General features: G+C 40.2%; 1 protein-coding gene and 1 pseudogene across 2 annotated transcripts in view; one reads left to right on the forward strand and one right to left on the reverse strand.

Annotated features, from left to right (window-relative positions):
• The window catches only part of Ptpn4 (protein tyrosine phosphatase non-receptor type 4), a 149,824-nt gene that overhangs the window by 93,027 nt on the left and 33,653 nt on the right, over positions 1-23,144 (reverse strand). The gene's annotated exons all lie outside the window — the stretch shown is intronic.
• LOC127190882 (neuroguidin-like) lies at positions 823-22,266 on the forward strand (annotated as a pseudogene).

The following is a 23,144-nucleotide window of genomic DNA, read 5'->3' on the forward strand; positions in this document are numbered from 1 at the left end:
AAAAGAACAATGCTGGAGAACTCACATTTCCCAGCTTTAAAATTTTCTATGAAAGTACAAAAATCAAGATGATGTGATGTTCTTATAACAAGATATTCAAATGGGAAAAACACAGACTTCAGAAATCAACTACTGCATTTGCTGTTACAAGAGCCAAAAACATCCAGATAGGAATGAACTGGTTAAGTGGATATTCATGTACAAAAGATTAAAATTGGACTCCTATCTGGCATCATAAAAAAACAAAAAAACAAAAACTCAATTCCTAGCAACCATGGGCCAGGCTTTTTTTTTTTTTTTTTAAAAGATATGACAAACTCAAATCTAAAAGTTAAGAATTTTCTATTTTAAAAGATAACATCAAAACCATAAAAAGATAACTCAGAGAACAAAGACTGAAAGATGTTTGTAAACCATATACCTAACCTAGTAAGTGGCTTGTATCCATAATATAGAAAAGAAACTTACTATTTAACAATAGAAAAGATGCCAAAATAAACAAGATGCGTGAGTAGGCATTAGTCCAAACATATACAAAGCAGTAATAGACTCATGAAAAAAATAAGGATTAAAGGACAGAAAAACAGTCATAGAAAATTACAGGACATTTTGAAATAAAATAGATGGAGGCTGGCCAGATGCATCAGCAAGGAAAGGCACTTGCCATCAAGCCTAAGTTCAATCATTGAGACCTATATGGTTAAAGTAGATATTTATTCTCTGACCTCCAGGGATGTGTGTCCTCACCTCAAAAGAATTAAATAAATGTAATAAAAAAGAAGAAAAAGGAGGGTCCTGAAAAGTGTGGACTTTGCAAAGGTGATGGCTCCAAAAGTATTGGAGTCAGATGTGTCAAGCTCAGTAACACTTCTGAGAAGCCTCCAGGATCAGGTAATGGCTGTAACTACACAAGCAAGCACTGACAATGTTCAAGCTGGAACACATGCTACAGAGAAGGGCTGAGCTTCTCACATTGCTCATGTACCTTATGGATTTGAGTCACCTCATCCTGGAAGAAGCCTCAGGAGAATCTCTGCAGGGACATCCTGCAGTTTTGAGTCTGGTAAAGATTCACATGGATTTAGAAAACATCCCCAAGACTGCAGTGATGGGCAGCCTTGGCAAGAGTGACTCACTTTCGTTTAAGCTCTACCCCAGCAATATGATAAGCAGCTCTGAGGATAAAAAGGAAGATAAAGAGGGCCAGTCAGAAGCTTCAAGGAAAAAAAAAACTTTAAAAGGAGCATCTAAGAAATACATCCCACCATGCTTGGTTCTAATACATTATGATGAAACAGAAGCTGAGTGGAAGCAAAGGGTCTGGAACCAGCCAAGACACATGCATTGAGCAGTTGTTATTAGTGAGCTTAAGGAGCAGTGCTCAGACACCCCCCAGGGGGCAGACTCACGAGAATCAGCACAGGAGAAAGGACGGCAAGAGCAAGCAAGTGTTATGAGCTCACAGCTTCATTCCCTCACACACTTCAGCAACCACCAGTGCTATGATGGGAGGAATCACTCATTTATGAGGACAAGAATCCTATTAAAAAGAGGAAGATACCTAAGAATGTCAGAAGAAGAAAGGTTTTGGAGGCACTGGTGACGTGCTTATCCTGGAATTCTTTTTTGGCTGTTGCTGTGTTCTGTTTTGTTGTTTTTTGTTTGTCTGTTTGTTTGTTGAGACAGGATTTCTCTGTGTAGCCCTGGCTGGCCTTGAACTCACAAAGATCCACCTACTTGAGCGCTAGGATTAAAGGTGTGTGACACCACCCAGCCTTATCACTCTGGGACACTTCTAACTTTACTGTATATAGATGTTTTCATTGGGTTGTGTGTTGTAGGTGGGTGGCCTGCATTCTGGTACTCAGGTGGAAGGATGTCCACAACTCGGAGGGCTGGGAAGGTAGTCAAGCCCTGAGGTGAGTCAGTGTCCCAAGGGTATCCTGAGGCACTGGAGTCGAGAAGCCTCACAGCTCTAGTCTCTAAGCAGACCAAGGACTCATTGCAATGAACATTTGTAAGTTAAGCTGTTTTGGCAAAAAAGTATACTGTGTGATAAACAGTGATAGACTGCTGCTTCCAAGGAGAGATTTTTGTTTTGTTTTCTTTAGGGGTGGGGGCTGCAAGGCTAGAGGGTGGATATGGGGGGATAGGGAGATGAGTAGGATCAGGGTGCATGATATGAAATTCACAAAGAATCCATTAAAAGGTTTTTTTTTCTAAGAAAGGAAAATTAATACATCTAAGATGTAAGCTAATGGGGTAAAATTAAGTCGTTATTCAATGTAAAGTAACTATTTACTTACAGATCTCTTTTTACATAGGGTTTTTTTAACTGCAAAAGAAGCAGCCAAAACTATCAGCTGATGTTTATCATAAACAAACCAAAAGGAAATGTTTGCACATCCAGAAAAATAAGTCATAACACTATTATTAATTCTTCATCTATAGCAGCTGTTGTTTTCCTTTGTGGGAACTAAACAAAGTAATATGTTAAAAAACAAAAACAAAAAACTAGGGGGCTGTAAAGATGGCTCCTCACTTAAGAGCATCAGCTGCTCTTCCAGAAGACCTACCTTCCTAGCACCCACAACAGCAACTCATAACCTTTCATTCCAAGGACATACAATGTTCTCTCCTGGCCTCCAAGGGCAGGCACCAGGTATGCATACGGTATACTGCCATACATTCGGGCAAAACCACTCACACAGATAAAAATAAAAATATTTAAAAATTATATATGTATTTCAAAAAACTAAAAAAAAAAGTCAGAAAAAAATATCAAGAACAATATTTAAGAGAAAAGTACATTACTATAAGAAATTCCCGAGGGATCCAAGATGGCGGCGAGCAGTGAGGGATCCAAGATGGCGGCGAGCAGTGTGGACCGCGTTTGGAGGCTCCAGTGAACAATTCAGGGAATTGCACAGATTTCTGAGCCAGGAACACCGAGGTCCGAACATCACGGCAGCGGGAGTGCTCCACGGTTCGGAGGGACCAGGGTGCGGAGGACCTGCGTGCCCCTGCACACGGGAGGAGCGTGGTTTTTCTCTGATCGGAGCGGCAGCGGTAGAGGCGGCAGCACCAGCGGCACCAGCAGCGGCGGCTGAGGTTTGCAGCTCATAGCCTTCCGGTGGAGGCGATTGGTGTGGTGGCTGGTGGGAATTGCTGCGGGAGAGGGGACTCGGGGCAGGATTTGGGTCGCGTGGAGCCTTTGGACCCAGATTGGACTCGGCGGACAGTTCGGCCCCAGAGTCCCGGGTATTGGCCCGGCCCAGCAAACAATTCTGCCTGAGGCACTAACTCAGCGTGGCCATAGCTCCCCTGCTGTGGCGCAGGCGTAGTTGAGCACGCTGCTCCACACTAGGCACTACCTCAGCTCAGCGGCAGCTCCCCTGCGGGGACACAGTCTGGGCGGAGCACTTGTCCCACCACTGGCGCTAACTCAGAGCAGCCACAGTTCTCCTGCTGTGGCGCAGGCTTGGTGACGTGCTCGGTTCCATCCTAGGCACCACCTCAGCTCAGCGGCAGCTCCCCTGCGGGGACACAGTCCGGGCGGAGCACTTGTCCCACCACTGGCGCTAACTCAGAGCAGCCACAGTTCTCCTGCTGTGGCGCAGGCTTGGTGACGTGCTCGGTTCCATCCTAGGCACCACCTCAGCTCAGCGGCAGCTCCCCTGCGGGGACACAGTCCGGGCGGAGCACTTGTTCCACCACTGGCGCTAACTCAGAGCAGCCGCAGTTCTCCTGCTGTGGCGCAGGCTTGGTGACGTGCGCGGCTCCACCCTAGGCACCACCTCAGCTCAGCGGCAGCTCCCCTGCGGGGACACAGTCCGGGCGGAGCACTTGTTCCACCACTGGCGCTAACTCAGAGCAGCCACAGTTCTCCTGCTGTGGCGCAGGCTTGGTGACGTGCTCGGTTCCATCCTAGGCACCACCTCAGCTCAGCGGCAGCTCCCCTGCGGTGACACAGTCCGGGTGGAGCACTTGTTCCACTACTGGCGCTAACTCAGAGCAGCCGCAGTTCTCCTGCTGTGGCACAGGCTGGACAGAGCTCTCGGTTCCACCAGCTCTAAGACTCTGGTTGGACACAGTGTACAGTTTGAATCCAGAATTCCTGGCTGAGATTGGTGGTCAGTTCGGGCCCTGAGTCAATAACTGACCACAGCACGCACTTTGGGCCAAAAGGCCCTAGTGGAGCTTGGTGCGTAGTCCCAGCCCAAAAATTCTGGCTGGGCCCTGTGTGCATTTTGGGCCCAAAATCCCTAGCTGAGCTTGGCAGACGGTTCTGGCCCTGAGAATCTAGCTGAGTTCTGCCCGTGGTTCGGTCCCAGTGCTCCTGGCTGGACTTGGCAGGGAACACAGAAGGCTGTGGATACCTTGGCCTGACCCAACGCTCATTCAGAGACCCAGAACAATTGCAGGATCCACAGCAGAGAGGGACTGAGGATCACTGGCTGTGAGAGACCAGAACAACAGGGCTAACCTCCTAACATCCACACCAGTGAAGCTTTGAGCTCGCAGCCTAGGGAAATCGTAAGAAAACAAGTGAATCTATCATCAGACACCCTCCATTCAACTCTGAAAGCTACCCAACAAAAACAAAGACGGCAAGATGTCTAAAGGACAACGAAAAAGCATACGCAAAAAACCCCAAAACAACATGGCGTCTCCAGTTTCCAGCTATCCCAAAGAAAACCACCCAGAGAACTCAAATACAACGGAAATACAAGAAAATGACCTCAAATCCTTAGTAATGAGGATGATAATGGAGGAAACAAATAAAATTCGTAATCAAATGCAGGAAGACGCAGACAAACAGGTGAGAGACATAAAAGAAGCACATAGAGTGGAACTGGAAAAATTGCAGGAAAATGCAAACAACCAGATGAAAGAAATAGCTAAAACGGTTCAAGCTCTGAAGACCTATAAAGAGGCAATGGAAGAAACTCAGGAATATACAAAAAATCAGATGAAAGAAATCAAAAAATCAGTTCAAGATCTGAAAATGAAAATGGATTCAATGATAAACACACAGACAGAAGAAAAACGAGAACGTGAGACCTCAGAGAAGAAGGCGAGCAACACAGAGGTGAGCTTTTCTAACAGAATCCAAGAGATGGAAGAACGAATCTCAGGGCTAGAAGATACAATCACAGATATTGAATCAACCATTAAAGAAAATGCCAAATCTGGAAAACTCCTGACACAAAACATCCAAGAAATTAAGGACACCATGAAAAGAAGAAATTTGCGGATAATAGGCATTGAAGAAAGAGAAGACATCAGACTCCAGGGCCCAGAAACTATTCTCAACAAAATCATAGAAGAAAATTTCCCCAATCTAAAGAAAGAGATGCCTATAAACATACAAGAGGCCTACAGAACACCAAATAGAATTGACCAGAAAAGAAAAACTGCCCGCCACATAATAATCAAAACACAAAACATGCAGAACAAAGAAAAAATATTAAAAGCTGCAAGGGAAAAGGGCCAAATAACATTTAATGGTAAACCTATCAGAATTACACCTGACTTCTCAGCAGAGACCATAAAAGCCAGAAGGTCCTGGACAGAGATCCTGCAAACCCTAAGAGAACACAGATGCCAGGCCAGACTACTTTACCCAGCAAAATTATCAATAACCATTGATGGAGAAAACAAAATATTCCATGACAAAAACAAATTCAAACAGTACCTATCCACAAACCCAGCTTTACAGAAGGTACTAGAAGGAAAACTCCATCCCAAAGGGTCAAGCTACAACCAAAACTACCCAGGAAATAGATAACTATCCCATGGCAAAAACACAACTACACAAACGCTCGACTGGAAACAACATCAAAATTAAGACTCTTAACAGTCACTGGTCATTAATATCTCTCAACATCAATGGCCTCAATTCTCCAATAAAAAGACACAGACTAACCGAATGGGTACATAAACAAGACCCAACATTCTTCTGCATCCAAGAAACACATCTCACCCATAATGAAAGGCATTACCTCAGGGTAAAAGGTTGGAAAAAAATATTCCAAGCAAATGGTCACAAGAAGCAAGCAGGTGTAGCCATTTTAGTATCGAACAAAATAGAGTTTCAACCAAAATTAATCAAAAGGGATGAGGAAGGACACTTCATACTTATCAAAGGTAAAGTCAACCAAGATGACATCACAATTCTGAACATCTATGCTCCCAATACAAGGGCACCCACATATGTAAAAGATCTCCTAAAAAAGCTTAAACCACACATCGATCCCCACACAATAATAGTGGGAGACTTCAACACCCCACTCTCACTGAAGGATAAGTCATTGAAACAGAAACTAAGCCGAGAAATAACATCATTAACCAATGCCATGGGTCAAATGGATCTAACAGATATCTATAGAACCTTTCACCCAAACAAGAAAGAATACACCTTCTTCTCTGTACCCCATGGAACCTTCTCCAAAATTGATCACATCGTAGGTCACAAAGCAAGCCTCAACAGATACAAGAGGATTGAAATAATACCTTGTATCCTATCAGATCACCATGCTCTTAGGCTGCAATTCAACAACAACAGAAATAACAAAAAGCCTACACGTTTGTGGAAACTAAACAACTCTCTGCTAAATGACACCTGGGTCAGGGAAGAAATAAAGAAAGAAATCAAGGAGTTTCTGAAATTCAATGAAAATGAAGAAACAACATACCCAAATTTGTGGGATACATTGAAAGCAGTGCTAAGAGGAAAATTCATAGCACTAAGTGCCTTTAAAAAGAAATTGGAAACATCGCACATAAGCATCTTAACAACACAACTGGAAGCCCTAGAAAAAAAAGAAGCAGAAACACCCAAGAGGAGTAGACGCCTGGAAATTATCAAACTCAGGGCTGAAATTAACAAATTAGAAACTAAGAAAACAGTCCAAAGAATCAACAAAACCAAAAGCTGGTTCTTTGAGAAAATCAACAAGATAGACAGACCATTAGCCAAACTAACTAAAGGCAGAGAGACAGTATTGAAATCAACAAAATCAGAAATGAAAAGGGAGACATAACAACAGACACCGAAGAAATTCAAAGAATCATAAGATCCTACTTTGAAGGCATATACGCCACAAAATTTGAAAATCTAAGGGAAATGGACGATTTTCTTGATCAAGTTCACTTGCCAAAGTTGAGTGAAGAACAGATAAACAAGTTAAATAGTCCCATCTCCCCGACAGAAATAGAAGCAATCATCGATGGTCTCCCAACCAAAAAAAGCCCAGGGCCAGATGGTTTCAGTGCAGAATTCTACCAGACCTTTAAGGGCGAGCTAATACCGATACTCTTCAAGCTACTCCAAAAGATAGAAATGGATGGAAAATTACCAAATTCATTCTATGAGGCCATAGTCTCATTGATACCTAAACCTCACAAAGACTCAACAAAGAAAGAGAATTTCAGACCAATTTCTCTTATGAACATAGATGCAAAAATACTAAATAAAATACTTGCAAAACGAATACAGGAGCACATCAAAGATATCATTCATCATGACCAAGTAGGCTTCATTCCAGGCATGCAGGGATGGTTTAATATACGGAAATCCATCAATGTAATCCATCATATAAACAAACTGAAAATAAAAAACCACATGATTATCTCCTTGGATGCAGAGAAAGCATTTGATAAAATTCAACACCCATTCATGTTTAAAGTTTTAGAGAGATCGGGGATACAAGGCACTTTCCTCAACATAATAAAGGCTATATACAGCAAGCCAATAGCCAAAATCAAAGTAAATGGTGAGATACTCAAGGAAATTCCTCTCAAATCGGGAACAAGGCAAGGCTGCCCACTCTCTCCATATCTCTTCAATATAGTACTCGAAGTTCTAGCCAGAGCAATAAGACAACAAAAGGAGATCAAGGGGATCCAAATGGGAAAGGAGGAAGTCAAATTATCCCTCTTTGCAGATGATATGATAGTGTACATAAGTGACCCTCAAAACTCCACCAGAGAACTCCTAAAGCTGATAAACACCTTCAGCAAATTGGCTGGATACAAAATTAACTCAAAAAAGTCTGTAGCCTTCCTATACACAAATGACAAGCTTGCAGAGGAAGAAATTAGGAAAACCACACCTTTCACATTAGCCACAAGCAATATAAAATATCTAGGAGTTACCCTAACTAAGCAAGTGAAGGACTTGTATGAAAAAAATTTCAAAACTCTGAAGAAAGAGATTGAAGATGACCTGAGAAGATGGCGTGATCTTCCTTGCTCATGGATCGGGAGAATTAACATAGTAAAAATGGCCATCCTACCAAAAGCAATCTATAGATTCAATGCAATCCCTATCAAAATAACTACACAATTTTTTAAAGACATTGAAAGTTCAATTCTGAACTTCATATGGAAAAACAAAAAACCCAGAATAGCTAAAACAATCTTGTACAATAAAAGATGCTCCGGAGGAATCTCCATACCTGATCTCAAACTGTACTATAAAGCAATAGTACTTAAAACAGCATGGTACTGGCACAGCAACAGGCTGGTTGATCAGTGGAATCGAATCGAAGACCCAGATATGAATCCACACACATATGGTCACTTGATTTTTGACAAAGAAGCCAAATCCATTCAATGGAAAAAGGATAGCATCTTCAACAAATGGTGCTGGTCTAACTGGAGGTCTATGTGTAAAAAATGAAACTGGACCCATATTTGTCACCTTGCACAAAACTCAAATCCAAGTGGATTAAAGACCTCAACATAAAACCAGAGACACTAACTCACTTAGAAGAAAAAGTGGGAAAGAGCCTGGAACATATTGGCACAGGAGACAACTTCCTGAACAGAACACCAACGGCCCAGGCCTTAATGTCAACCATTAATAAATGGGACCTCATGAGGCTGAGAAGCTTCTGTAAGGCAGGAGACACTGTCAAGAGAACAAAGCGACAGCCTACAGACTGGGAAAAAATCTTCACCAACCCTACATCTGACAAAGGTCTAATATCCAAAATATATAAAGAACTCAAGAAATTAAACACCACCAAACCGAATAACCCAATTGAGAAATGGGGCTTGGAACTAAACAGAGAATTCTCAACAGAGGAGTATCAAATGGCTGAGAAACACTTAAAGAAATGCTCAACCTCCTTAGTCATCAGGGAAATGCAAATCAAAACAACTCTGAGATTCCATCTTACACCCATCAGAATGGCTAAGATCAAAAATTCAAGCGACACCACATGCTGGCGAGGATGTGGGGAGAGAGGAACACTCCTTCATTGCTGGTGGGAATGCAAACTAGTACAGCCACTTTGGAAATCTATCTGGTGCTATCTCAGAAAAATGGGAATAGGGCTTCCTCAAGACCCAGCTATTCCACTCCTTGGAATATACCCAGAAGATGCTCCAGCACACAACAAGAAAATTTGCTCAACCATGTTCATAGCAGCCTTATTCATAATAGCCAGAACATGGAAACAGCCTAAGTGTCCCTCAGTAGAAGAGTGGATAAAGAAACTGTGGTACATATACACTATGGAATACTACTCAGCTATTAAAAACAAGGAATTCCCGAAATTTGTGGATAAATGGATTGAGCTAGAAATGATCATAATGAGTGAGTTAACCCAGAAGCAGAAAGAATCAAATGGTATATACTCACTTATATCTGCATACTAGCCCAAGGGGCATGTCCCACGAAAGCCTTCACTTACCAGGAAACTGGGACAGAGGGGAAGGCATCCTATTGGGACTCTAAATGAGAGACGCATGGGAGAACAGCAAAATAAAAGGATCCAGAGGGTCCTAGAAATCTACAAGTAGAACAATATGATAGGCAGATTTGGGCCCAGGGGTCCCGCTCAAACTAAGGCACCAGCCAAGGACAATACAGGAGGTAAACTTTAAACCCCTTCCCAGATCTAGCCAATGGTCAGAATACTCTCCACAGTTGAGTGGAGAGTGTGATACGACTTTCTCACATACTCTGGTGCCTCACATTTGACCATGTCCCCTGGAGGGGGAGACCTGGTGGCACTCAGAGGAAGGACAGCAAGTAGCCAAGAAGAGACTTGATACCCTATGAGAATATATAGGGGGACGTAATCCCCCTCAGGAACAGTCATAGGGGAGGGGAATAATGGGAAAATGGGGGGGGAGGAATGGGAGGATACAAGGGATGGGATAAACATTGAGATGTAACAAGAATAAATTAATAAAAAAAAAAAAAAAAAAAAAAAAAAAGAAATTCCCAATCAGGAGGATAAAAGGGTTGCCAGGCTAAGAAGCGTGTGTGTGCAGTACATGTGAGAACAAAGACTTTTATAAGTAACATAAGTAGACACTATGCACATAAATATGCAAAGCAGATTCCATGTTGTTTCAGCATTTGTGAGACACACCAACAACAACTGACCACAGTCTAGTGGGCACTTTTCATTTATATGGGGATTAGCCAGAAACATAACTGCTGGGTGGATTGCATTTATTGGAAACAAAAGCAAACTTTAGAGTATGGGGTCCTCTAAGGAGTCAGCTTTTTGTTTTCTGTGGGTGATACACAACAAGAATTCTTTGCAGTCAGGGTTAGGGCTGGAGTTGGCAGGATGGGGAGAACGGCTTTGACTGACAAGAACTGAGTTCTGCTCTTACACTTGGCCCCTGGGCTGCTAACCCCACTCTGGAGCATGGTTGCCCCATGTAGTATAAAAATGGGATAAGTTCAGAGCTACTGGTAACATCTCCCAGGAGTTCCACATCAGCTGGGTTATAACAGCACTTTCACTACTCCTGAAGACCCATCAAAGGAAGCTGCTATAATTTCAGGCTACAGCTTTTACAGAAAACAGAGGAGCTGTCACTACTTTAAAAGCTCTGGCCAACCTGCTGGCAACTCCTGCTATCCAACACACCCGACGACAGCTCCAAGAGTCTTCACATCTGCTATCACAGCTTTGCGTGTCCCATGCTAGCCCAGAAGACTTCTACCTGCTGCATAGTGCAACTGTCACAAGTGTGGAAAAGATTTGGCTTAGCCACCCAGCCAACACTTCAGATATCCCCACTCTTGTCATAAAAAGAAGCATCTCTCCCACTCATGACAGTATACTTGCAGGCTATATGACATGCAGAAACTGCACAAAGACGAATGCAAACATGTCCCTGCCCTTTCCTATGTATGAAGCCCACCCCGTACTCTCATGAGGAGACCTCCATCCTAGCACTGCCAACTGTATTCAGCATAGGCCATGATAAAGCCTCACTCAGATAAATTTATACTTATCATGATTTCTACTACAAATAGCGTTGGTTGCAGCAAGAGTTGCTAATACCAGGGCTGCCGGTCCAGAAAATGCCTAGCAGCGAGAGGACAGCTGGAGTGCTCCAAAGAGCAAAGAGCTGCTAGGAAAGCTGTTAGATTTGCCCAGAGAAGTTGGGAAAGCTGTTAATGCTACCTGCAGAGAGATGTTAATGCTGAAAGAGCTCAGGGTTCACCCTAAGGAATCAGAGCCACTGACGCAAGGCTCAGAGAACTGTACGCAGGCCTCAGTGACAGACTCTGTCTTAAACAAGGTGAACTGAGGAATGAGCTCTAGCCTCCACATACACCTACATACATACATACTTGTACACTTGCACAGACACACCACTCACAGACACAAAGACTATAAAAAGTAACTCACAAGGTACTGCACTTAAAAAGCTTTTCATACAAACTGTGATTATAGTAAAGAAACATTGATAAAATATTATAAAATGGCGGCTGTTAGTTATTTTTATAAAACTGTTTCTCAGTTTCCCTCTTAACCCAGCTATCACACAAATAATGAGACTCTTATATATTATTTTAACAAGTTTCATAGCACAAGAACTGAGCAGTTCGCACTCTATTCTTAACCCTCTAAGCTAATTTGATTTCCTCCAGCATACATCCCAGAAATACTTGCACTTTGTAGCTTTCTTTGACGAGCTGTTTCTCAGTCCCTCCTGGACATCTGCCTGTGGCTGACCCCCCTACTTCCTCCTCTTTAACTCCTCCTTCCCTGGTTGGCAAAAGGCCAGCCCTATTCTCTCCCTTGCTCAGCAATTGGATGTAAGCTACTTTACTGGATACCAGGGGACAATTGGGGAACCAGTGTTTACACAACATTGAAAGAGGAGATTCTTAGAACAAGGATTGCAACCATATATGGGGGTAGGAAGTACAGAAATTAGCATCTGAATTACAATAACCTTATGCCTACAGGTGGCAATGCAAACAACAAACACAAAAATGTTACCAATTCAATAGCCAATGAAAGATGCTTTTCTAAAGAAAGCTAACCCAGCTCAACTAGGATTAAGTTATATCTCAAATCTGGTAAATGGCTGCTTACTTGAAATCTAAACTATCAAACTCATCAATAACACAACAACGTGAGTTTCATCTTTGGAAATCAAGTACCATTTTACTCCTTTATCAAATCAGTGTATTTCAGACCACTTAGGTTTTACAAGATGTATGTAGGTATCAGTGAGACCCGAATCCTTCAATTTCACTCAGTTATCTACCTTGTTCAAACGAAGAATGGATCTCTGAATATATGTATATGTTAAAAGTTTCAGGTAAAAAACACATTATCATAAAATGACATAATGTTATATTTTCTAAAACAATCAAGACTGTCATTTTTGGTTCAAACTAAGTAGCTGGTATTAAAATACTGTCCTGCCACAAACACCTACAAAAGCTAGACATGTGGATGTAGTCTATATCTACTTGTATATGCATAATGTGTGGGGGCAGGGGGGGTTTAAACAGGCAATATGATTCTTGAGGAAAAAAACAAAAGCAGATAAACCAAGTTCTACACTGGCTTCATCCTCACGAGTATTTCCTAAACAGTAAGAAAATACTGACTAATAAAGAGAAGAGCAAGCAGTCTTTGCTAGGGTGATCAAATGAAAAGTATAATTGGGGCTACTAAAACAATTGAATTGTACGTTATTAGACAAGAAAGAAAAAAGGCTACAAAGATCTACTTTTAAAAATTCTGAAGTGTCCTTATCTATAGTCTAGGACAAGAAGAAATTCAGAGGCTGCACAATTCTGGGAAGACAAAAGAGTCCAGATTCAATCAAAGGCAAAAAATACTTAGAAAGCAAAGCCCTTAACAAAATCTTAAGGTGACAAGATTTTAAGATTTAAATATTGGTCTTAGAAAGAGAATTAAAATAACTAACATATTAAAGACAATGGAGAAAATGTGAGATAAAATGTGAAGAAAAAATTAGAACCTATAAAAATTATACAGACAGCCTACAACTACAAAATACAAGAACTAATGCTTAGTTTAACAGCAGATGAGACAAAACAAACAAAAACAAAGCCAACCCAAACAATCCAAAGCCCTGGCAAATTTAAGAGATAGACTAGCTATTCAAACTGAAACACAGAATAAAATTACAAAGAGCGTGTGCTAGATGGGATGCAAATAGTCATAAATACAACTAACAATCAGAAAAAATTGGCAGAAACAATAAATACTTGAGTCAATAATGGATAAAGTTTCCAACTTTTTTTTTCTTTTCTTTTTCTTCTTTTTTGTTTGTTTGTTTTTTCAAGACAGGATTTCTCTGGGGCGCTTTGGCTGTCCTGGATTCTCTTTATAGGGCAGTCTGGCCTCGAACTCACAGCAATCCATCTGCCTCTACCATCCTGGATGCTAGGATGGTAGGATTAAAGGTGTGCACCATCAAACTAACTTACAGATTCTCAAAAAGGCAATGAACACCAAAGAGGCTGCATACCAATGAATTTAAGATGACATCCAATTATATTATTAAAAAATTATTAAAAAGTAAAAAGATGGCTTCAAAAACAGTGAGAAAGAAAGGGCATATGTTGGATGGTTATTAATACTTAATATAGAATCATTTAAAAAATATTAAGAATGAAGATAAGTGGCTAGAGATGGCTAAGTGGTTAGGAAAACTGACTGCTCTCCCAGATGACCTGGGCTCAATTCCCAGCACCCACAACCACAACAGTGGTTCACAACTGTCTGTAATTCATGCATGTGGTATATAGATATATATTCAGAAAGAACACCAATTCATATAAAATAAATAAAACTTAAAAAGATAGATGACTTCATAATACAAACTAGAAATACCAACAAAATGGCATCCTTAAACCACTCAAAGAAAAAAGTTTAATCAACACAAAACATAGAGTTAAAAGAAAAATCCTCCAGAACTGTAAGAAACAACTAAAGACATCTGCATATGCTATGGTTTGAGTGGGCAATGGCCATATAGGCTCATGTGTTTGAACACTTAGTGCCAGCAGATGGCTCTGGTTTTTGTAAAGTTGTAGAAGCCTTAAGAAGGGGCACATGCCTGTAATCCTAGCACTTGGGAGGCAGTGGGAGGCAGATCACTGTGAGTTCGAGGCCAGCCTGGTCTACAAAGTGAGTCAAGGACAGCCAAGGCTATACAAAGAAACCTTGTCTTGAAAAACGAAGAAGAAGAAGAGGAGGAGGAGGAGAAAGTGGTTGTGGTGGTGGTGGTAGTACTATTAGTAGTTCTTGTTGTGCCTTGGTGGAAGAAGTGAGTCGCTGAAAAAAAAACCTTGAGACACAAACAACTTCCCATCTGCTCTACTTACCATGGATGTAACGTGAAAAATTGCCTCCTGCTCCTGCTACTATACTTCTTGTGCAGCCTTTGAAACTGTGTGTCAAAATAAACCCTTCCTCCTGTAAGCTGTCTCTTGTCTGAATTAGTTTTTATCAAAATGTATCTATGTTTTCAATAACTGTTCACCCTTTGAGGTATAAGTAGCTACACTTTATTGTTCTAATGAAAGGGGAAACATGACCTAATTCTAGAAAGAAAAAGAAAGTAACCAACCTCAAAATGATTTTTCTTTTATATTATAATATAGCAAATTCATACATTTCTGTGTATATGTTTTTTAACGAATACTGGCAGAAAACTGGGTTTTCCAAGTAGTACCTATTCAACAAACCATGGAAGGAGAGACAGAGAGAGGGGGAGGGAGGGAGGGAAGGGGGGAGACTGTGCATACACACACACACACACACACACACGCACACACACACACACAAAAAAAAAAACCTGGATTGTTCTTTTGTAAAAATTTAAAAGAGAATGTTTCTAAGAAAACATTTCTGGAATTAAAGAGTACATTAACTGGATCATAAGCAACAGAATAAACTCAGGTTTTCCAAATGGTTAGTGAATTAGATACATAAACCACCACTTCAGTAACATTCCTATTTGATGTTGAGCACACTGTATGAGGCACAGATTTTAGTAAGAAAGAAAAAAAATATATGGGACAGGATAGATAATGGCTCACTTGGTGAAGTGCATGCCTTAAGGCTTGAATTCAATTCTCACAACAAAGATAAAAATAATAGGTTTGGTAGCATCTGTTTGTAATTCTAGCCCTAAGGAGATGAAGACAGGAGATCCTTGGGGCTCACTAGTCAACTTGTCTAGCCTAATTAAAAAGCTACAGGCACTAAAGGAAGGCAAACAAAATAACTTAGGATTGTCTTGCAGCCTGAACCCAAGCTTACATTATCATAGATAGATAGATAGATAGATAGATAGATAGATAGATAGATAGATAGGAGCTAGGAAAGTGCCTCAGAAAGTAAAATGCTTGCTACACAACTATAAGAACCTGAGTTTGAATATATCTATCATATTATGGAAGGAAGGAAGAATGGATGGATGGATGGATGGATGGATAGATGGATGGATGGAAGGATGGATGGATGGAAGGATGGATGGATGGAAGGATAGATGGACAGTCTAGGAAGGTGGCTCAGAGTAAAGTGCTTGCTACACAAGAGTAAGAGCCTGACTTTGAATACGTCTATCATATTATAAATGGATGGATGGATGGATGGATGGATGGACGGACGGACGGACAGACTAGGAAGGTGGCTCAGAGTTAAGTGCTTGCTACTCAAGCTTAAGAGCCTGAGTTGGATCCCTAGCAGCCACCTCAAACACTGGTGGTATGCCATGCCCCTGTAATTCTCATACTGGAGGAATAGGGAGGAGAGACAAAGATCCCAGGAGCTTGCTGGCCAGCTAGTCTAGCTGAAATGGTAAATTCCAGGATCAATGAAAGACTTTCCCTCAAAAATAAATAAATAAAATATGGTAGAGGATCACAAATAAAAAACCCACAAAGTTGAATTCTGGCCTTCACATGCATAGGCAAACACAACTGCCCAACCATGTGCACACCCACACACCACACATCCACACAAATAAAACCATGAGTGTGGTGCACACCTATATTCAAAGCTTATGGGAGTCTTGAAAAAGGAAGGACTGCCAGGTGTGGTGGCGCATGTCTTTAATCACAGCACTTAGGAGGCAGAGGTAGGCGGACTACTGTGAGCTGGAGGCCAGCCTGGTCTACAAAGTGAGTCCAGGACAGCCAAGGCTATTCAGAGAAATACTGTCTCCAAAAAAACAAAACAAAACAAAACAAACAAAAAGAAACAAAGAAAGAGAAAAAGGAAGGACTGCAATTAGTTCAAGATCACCCTGAACTATATAAGCAGTACCAAACCAACTAGCACTACACAGCAAGACTGTGACAAAAATAAAAAAAGAGAAAGAGAAGAGAGGCCAAAGGCCAAGTGGTGGTAAATGTCTTTAATCTCAGCACTCAGGAGGTAGAGGCAGATAAATCTGAGTTTGAGGCCAGCCTAGTCTACCAAGTGAGTCTACCAAGGACAGCCAGGGCTATCCAGAGAAACTCTGCCTCAAAAATCCAAAAGGGATGTGGAGAAACGGGGGGAGAGGAGGGTGTAGAGATAGGGGTTGAAAAGAAAGAAAAGGGAATATAGAAATATATAGGGAAGAATGGGAGGACACAAGGGATGGGATAACCATTGAGATGTAACAAGAATAAATTAATAATAAAAAATTAAAACAAACAAACAAACAAAAAGAAATATACAGGGAACATAGAACAAAAAGTAGAATAGTCAATCTATTCAACTTAATGCCTTAATTGTCACTCACAAGGTTATTTTTAATTCACTAGTATAGAACTTTGTATATAGATGCAAAATAAGTTTAATTTTAGATGTAGTGTTATAGAATTCAAATTTAAGATTATTCTTCACACACACACACACACATATATATATCCTCTAATATGCAGGATTGTATCCATACAACTCAATTATAATGCAAGGTTTATTTCCAATACTTTGAAAGTGCTACTGCAGGTTGTTAAGGATAAATAAGTTATACAAGTTAACTTGTTAGTTGATGAAATCATGGTCATATCAGTTACCAGTCTATTTTTATTACAAGAATCTTAGGTACAAAAGATAGATACAATTCTATAGAAAGATAAGGTAAAATAGTTAGATAAGGTCTTCAAAACCTCAGACATACAGAACATGGTATTTTAAAAATGTTTTTATTGTTTTTAAGATTCATTGACAATGAGACAGGTTAACTCATAACAACACCCAGCCTACCTCAAAGAGGCTGATGAGGATCAAAGAACCTCCTTATGGAGATGGCTTCAAATGTGGCAAATCAGCCACTGGGCAAAATGCCGTTTCTACCACAGACAGAATTACACCTAAAAAATAAGGCCAGCTTAGATGCAGGCAGAGTCAATAGCCAAACTCTGCCAAGACAGGGTAAGCAAGCCCTCAATAGCTCCTACCTCACAAATATGTCTGCCAGATATATTGGGCCAGAAGGCTGAAGATGATGTTCCAACGTTATAGAGAATTTTGGGTGATGGCTCAGGAAGCAAACTGTCTCTGTCATCTTCTCATTTGGAAAGCTACCAACCTGCACCCTCTGTAGACTCAGGTAATCAATTTTATTCCTTCTCAAATCTCTGATGGGGTTGAAGATCAGATAGTTTAGTCTTAAAATTAAGCTTAGTTATTTAGGGGTTAAGATGTTTTTAGGTCTAGATGTTTTAAGTTAATAATGATGAGGTATGATAGATATTGATTTACATTCAGAATTTTAGTACCACCAAGATAGGAAAAAATGTTTTCTTCAAGGGTGCCAAATACAAATAGCCAAAACACTAAGAATGTAACATTTATATAATTCCTGATTATTTCATGGTTCTTGCTGTAAGTAGTTTATTGTATATATGAATAATAATATAAAAGTATATGTAAAAATTTTTTAAATTTATTAAAAAAGAAAAATTTATGTCCTCGACTATGTCTATGATTTTTTGAAGGAAGATGTTATGTGTAAAAGATTTTTTTGAAGGAATTAATATGGCGCTGGAGAGATACCTCAGCAGTTAAGATCACTTGCTGTGTCTGCCTAGGACCCAGGTTAAGTTCCCAGCACCCTATATGACAGCTCCCAACTGTCTGTTGGGGGATGATTTTGTGCACTGTGTATTCAGATGCTGGTTTATGTGCCCAAAGATCTGACTGCAGTTCAGACATGGACACTGTCATTTCTATGAAGAATCTCTTGTCTGAGTGTTGTATAAAAATTGTTCTCCGTCATGTCTGATTGGTTAATAAAGAGGTGAACAACCCATAGCTAGGCAGGAGAGTTAGGTCTGAGAGCAGGTGGAGAGGTGGGAAAGGAAGAAGTGGGTCAAGGAGAAGGCGGCCATTAGGAAATGGCCAGGAGAAGCTCACCATGAGGACACACAGATGGAGCAGAAGCAGCCAAGACCATACTAAGACGGCAAGTAACAGGAGGCATGTGGCTGGGAAGAATAGAATCGGGTTAGAATAGATCACCATCTGCCCAGAAAGCTTATTAATAAATGTAATAGGTCTCCCTGCCATTATTTGGGAGCTAGAAGGGGAGTAGAAAAAAAACATTTATATTATTTTATAACTGTCTCTGACTCCAGTTTCATGGAATGATACCTAGTCTGACTTCCAAGTCTGACTTAGTGACTTCCTGCAGTGCACATACACACACACACACACACACACGGGGGGGGGGGTAGTGTCTTTTCTATACCTTTGTAAATAACCTAATGACTCTTAACTAGTTTTGTATTTGTTAACCAGTGGAACAATAACTACAAGAAAGACATCCCCAAATTTTTCTTTAATATGATTAGCCAGGCTAGTGAGAGACCTGTAAAGCCACAACTCAGGAAGTTAAAGGCAGGAAGGCTGCAAATTCAAGAGCACGCAAGCAAGTAGAAGCCAGCCCAGCACAACTTAGTGAAATCTATCCCAAAGGGTTGGGAACATAGTCCAGTGGCAGGGTGTTTGCCTAGCATGTACAAAGCCCTGGGTTTAATCCATAGTACAACTTAAGTAAGCAAATATAAAAACATGATTATAGAATAGTTCTAAGTAAATATTAAGCCCATTAGCTATGTATTTCTTTAAGTTTTCATGTGACTCTTGCCACCTCCATCTCTGCGTGTATGCTACTGAGTTAGTTAACCAACATTTAAACAGATGAATAAAACAAAAGCTTTAACTGAATTCATTAACACAAACTCTGACCTTACTAGAAAATATATAATACAAGAAAAGATACTGTAGTCTTTCACTAACAATTCAAGTATTGATATCATTAGGGGGGAAAAGTGGTGTGCGTGTGCGTGCGTGTGTGTGTGTGTGTGTGTGTAAGACAGGGAGGGGAGTAGGGAGGGAAGGAGACAGACTGAGACTGGGTACACAGAAATGTGGAGCAAATAAAAGAAAATATCTGGGGAGCTGGAGAGATGGCTCAGAGGTTAAAAGCACTGATTGCTCTTCCAGAGGTCCTGAGTTCAATTCCCAGCAACCACATGGTGGCTCACAACCATCTATACTGGGATCTGAGGTCCTCTTCTGGCATGCAGGTATACATGCAGATATAGCACTCTAATACATAAAATAAATCTTTTAAAAAAAAAGATATCTGTAGTTTTAAGACAATTTCATCTTTAAGAAATAAATTAAGAGAAAATATAAATCAGACAAAAATAAAGCATGAAAACTTCAATTCACAAGCTTTGTTCTCTTTTCTTTAAATACTAGCTATAGTGGCTTGTGCCTGTAATACCAGCACACAGGAAGCTGAGGCAGGAGGGTTAACATGAGTTTTGGGATCAGCCTGGGCTAGACATTAAGTTCCAGGGCAACTTGAGTTACGATGTGAGATTCTATCTCAAAATTTTAAAATTAAATATTGGAACCTGTGAGGCAGCTCTGAATTGCATGTCGAACAATGTGTGTTGAATAAATTATAACAAAGTTTAATCTTTCAGTTTTTACAAACAAAATCACATGTATCTATCACTATACATTTACCACACATATAAATAAAATAAATGTCAAATCTTACATATACATATATACTTTAAAGTATAGTGTACAAAGATATACAATTCAAGTAACAGAAAGAAGTAGGGGAGCTCTCGGAGAAACTTCAAGATAAGATAGAAGAAGATAGGTACCATGAAGGGATAAAGTCGTTGGAGTAGGAAGGACGCCGCTAACAGTGGGCTATGGTGGAATGCTACATTTTCCCAGTTGGGCCACAGCCGTATTTCTGAACCCACATGATCCTCCAGAAAATTCTACTGACCTTTCCTTGACTCTCGAGTGTGATTTAGTGATAGTCGTAAAAAACATAACAAGGTAAAAGAACAGTAACTAATTCCAAAGGCTATCTTCGAAAAGGCAACATGGTTACAATCTCTCTGTCTCTCTTACCTTACCCTCTTTCTTTTTCCTCCCTCCTCCCCACTCGCCCCCTTTCTTTCTTCTTCTTTTCTTTTTTCTCTCCTTTCATCTTTCCTCCTTTCTCCTTTCTTCCTCCTCCTTTCTCTCTCCCTCTCTCTCCCTCTCCCGCCTCTGTCTATCTCTCTCAGAATGTTCACCATCTGAAGCCAGTTTCTGTGCTATAAAGAAGTCCAATATGAGCAAAGGCCATATACACATGCCTCAGCAGCAGCTGAGATTTCAGTAATGCACACGAGTGAATAAAGCTTCAGGTCATTACAACCCAGTCTAAAAAGTCTTCTGGATGAGCTCTGATACTAAATGAAGCAGAAGCAGATATCAGCCACCTCTATGTGAATCCCAAGCAATAATAAGCGGTGGTTGTGTGTTATTAATAGTCACAGTAGTACTAAAGGAACATCTCTTCTCAGCCCTTCTTTGTCACACAATTTACTGTTAAACTGGTATACAAAAGCAAATTAGAAAATTATGACGACTATCCTCATAAGCTTAAGACATCAATCTTTATAGTATAGATGCACATGTTTTGAAGTATTTAATGGAGCATGAATGAAAAATTAATAGAATTCAGAGCATGATAGGGACAGCAAATTCCACAATTTGGCAAATCAACGGCAACACCAAAGCTACAGTTAAAATAGGCCTTAAAACTAAAGCAGCACTTAAAGGCTTACCTTACTATGTCCAGAGCAAAGAAATAACAAGAAAGATGTAGGAATGTTATACCTGTACCTTCACTGTATCAATTTCCCTCAGGAAAATATATAGCAATAGCTTTCACAGGATGACTACTACATGGGAAAAGCAGGCTTTGGTAACAATTTTACTTGCAGTTCAAGTTTTTTAGGAAGCCAGGTGTAGCAGTGTACACCAATCTCAGCATTTGGAAGGTTGAAGTAGGAAGTCAGGACACAGCCAGGTGAGTTGGCACATGCTTGTAATCCCAACACTCGGCGAGGCAGAGGCAGGCAGATCGCTATGAGTTCGAGGCCAGCCTAGTCTATAAAGAGAGTCCAGGATAGGCAAGGCTACGTAGAGAAACCCTATCTTATGTGTGGGGGGTGTGGAGGGTGGCGGGAGGGGCCTTAGGATACACAATTGGACCCTGTCTAAAACAAGAAAAAATACACAGCACACATATATGACAAGCAAATACTAGTGGATGATGTCACCTATCATTGCTCGGTCACCATCAAAGAAAAGTGAGTGCTCTCAGTGACTAGAGTGCGCTGGAAAACCTACCACAAGCTGCCCATAATATAGAGACTTACGGGGAATAAACAAACATGAAAAATTCAGGATCAGAACTAATCCCCAACTAGTTGTTTCTGCCACACACAGGTGGCAAAGTATATTAACTGGGAAGCTATGCACATAGGTTAAAATGTACACAATCTACACAAAAGAGCACAGCAATTCTCTCTGTTTGGATATCTTGGATTCAACTACCCAGAGGAATAAGCATATTACATATAAGCAGGCAATTTTTCATAAACACTGTTCCATCATATTTCAGTTTTCTGATGACCCGAGATAAGAGCAAAAAATGTTTTCTAGCACCAAAGATCTTACTATCTCAATTGGAACTCGTAGTTAAGTACATGTGTACCTAAAATAAACACACATACACAAAATGCATGACTTTCTAACTAAAATAATTAGTACAATGATTACTACATTGGGAATTAGCATATTACTGTCAACTAATTACACCAATTTATTCATTTAAGAGAAAAAGTATACAAGATGTTAAATACACAGAAAATTCATTTATAATATTTTGAAACAAATACAGACATATAAGTTAAAATAAAAACTAAAAATTTATATTAGCTAAGTAAGATTAAATTTATACCTCCAAAAGAATTTCTATGAGTCCATAACAGGGATGGGGGGGAAACAGTGCTCATTTTTTTTACAAAAATCAATTATCTGTTACAAAATTTATATTAATCAGAAATTTTTATGAAGGAGAATTCTCTTTACTTTTTATTTCTTCTTCATAGCCTACTCTGCACCTATTAGTAGATAGTAGAATATTAAAGAAATTTAAGATTTAGCATTTTTTAAAGTACACTAAACTGTTCAGCTAAGTAATTTCCTCATAAATAATGAAATTTTCTCTGCTTTTGCAATTTATTTTCAAATATGAAATGGAATTTAGGATTTTTTAAAGGTAAATTAGTGTTCCTGCTGCACTACATACTAAGTCATATAAAAATTGTTAAATTTTTAAAAACTGGTAAGCAGGACTGGCAAGGTAAGTGGCACTTACCTCACAAGCCTAGCAATCTGGGTTTGATCTCCAAAACCCATGTAAAGTGGTAGAAAGTAAAAAACAAGCTCCACAAAATTGTCCTCTGACCCCCACATTCATACTGTGGCATGTGTACCCACAAACTCTATGCACATTAT

This window comes from Acomys russatus, chromosome 6, assembly GCF_903995435.1.
Source record: "Acomys russatus chromosome 6, mAcoRus1.1, whole genome shotgun sequence".
Lineage (NCBI taxonomy): Eukaryota > Metazoa > Chordata > Mammalia > Rodentia > Muridae > Acomys > Acomys russatus.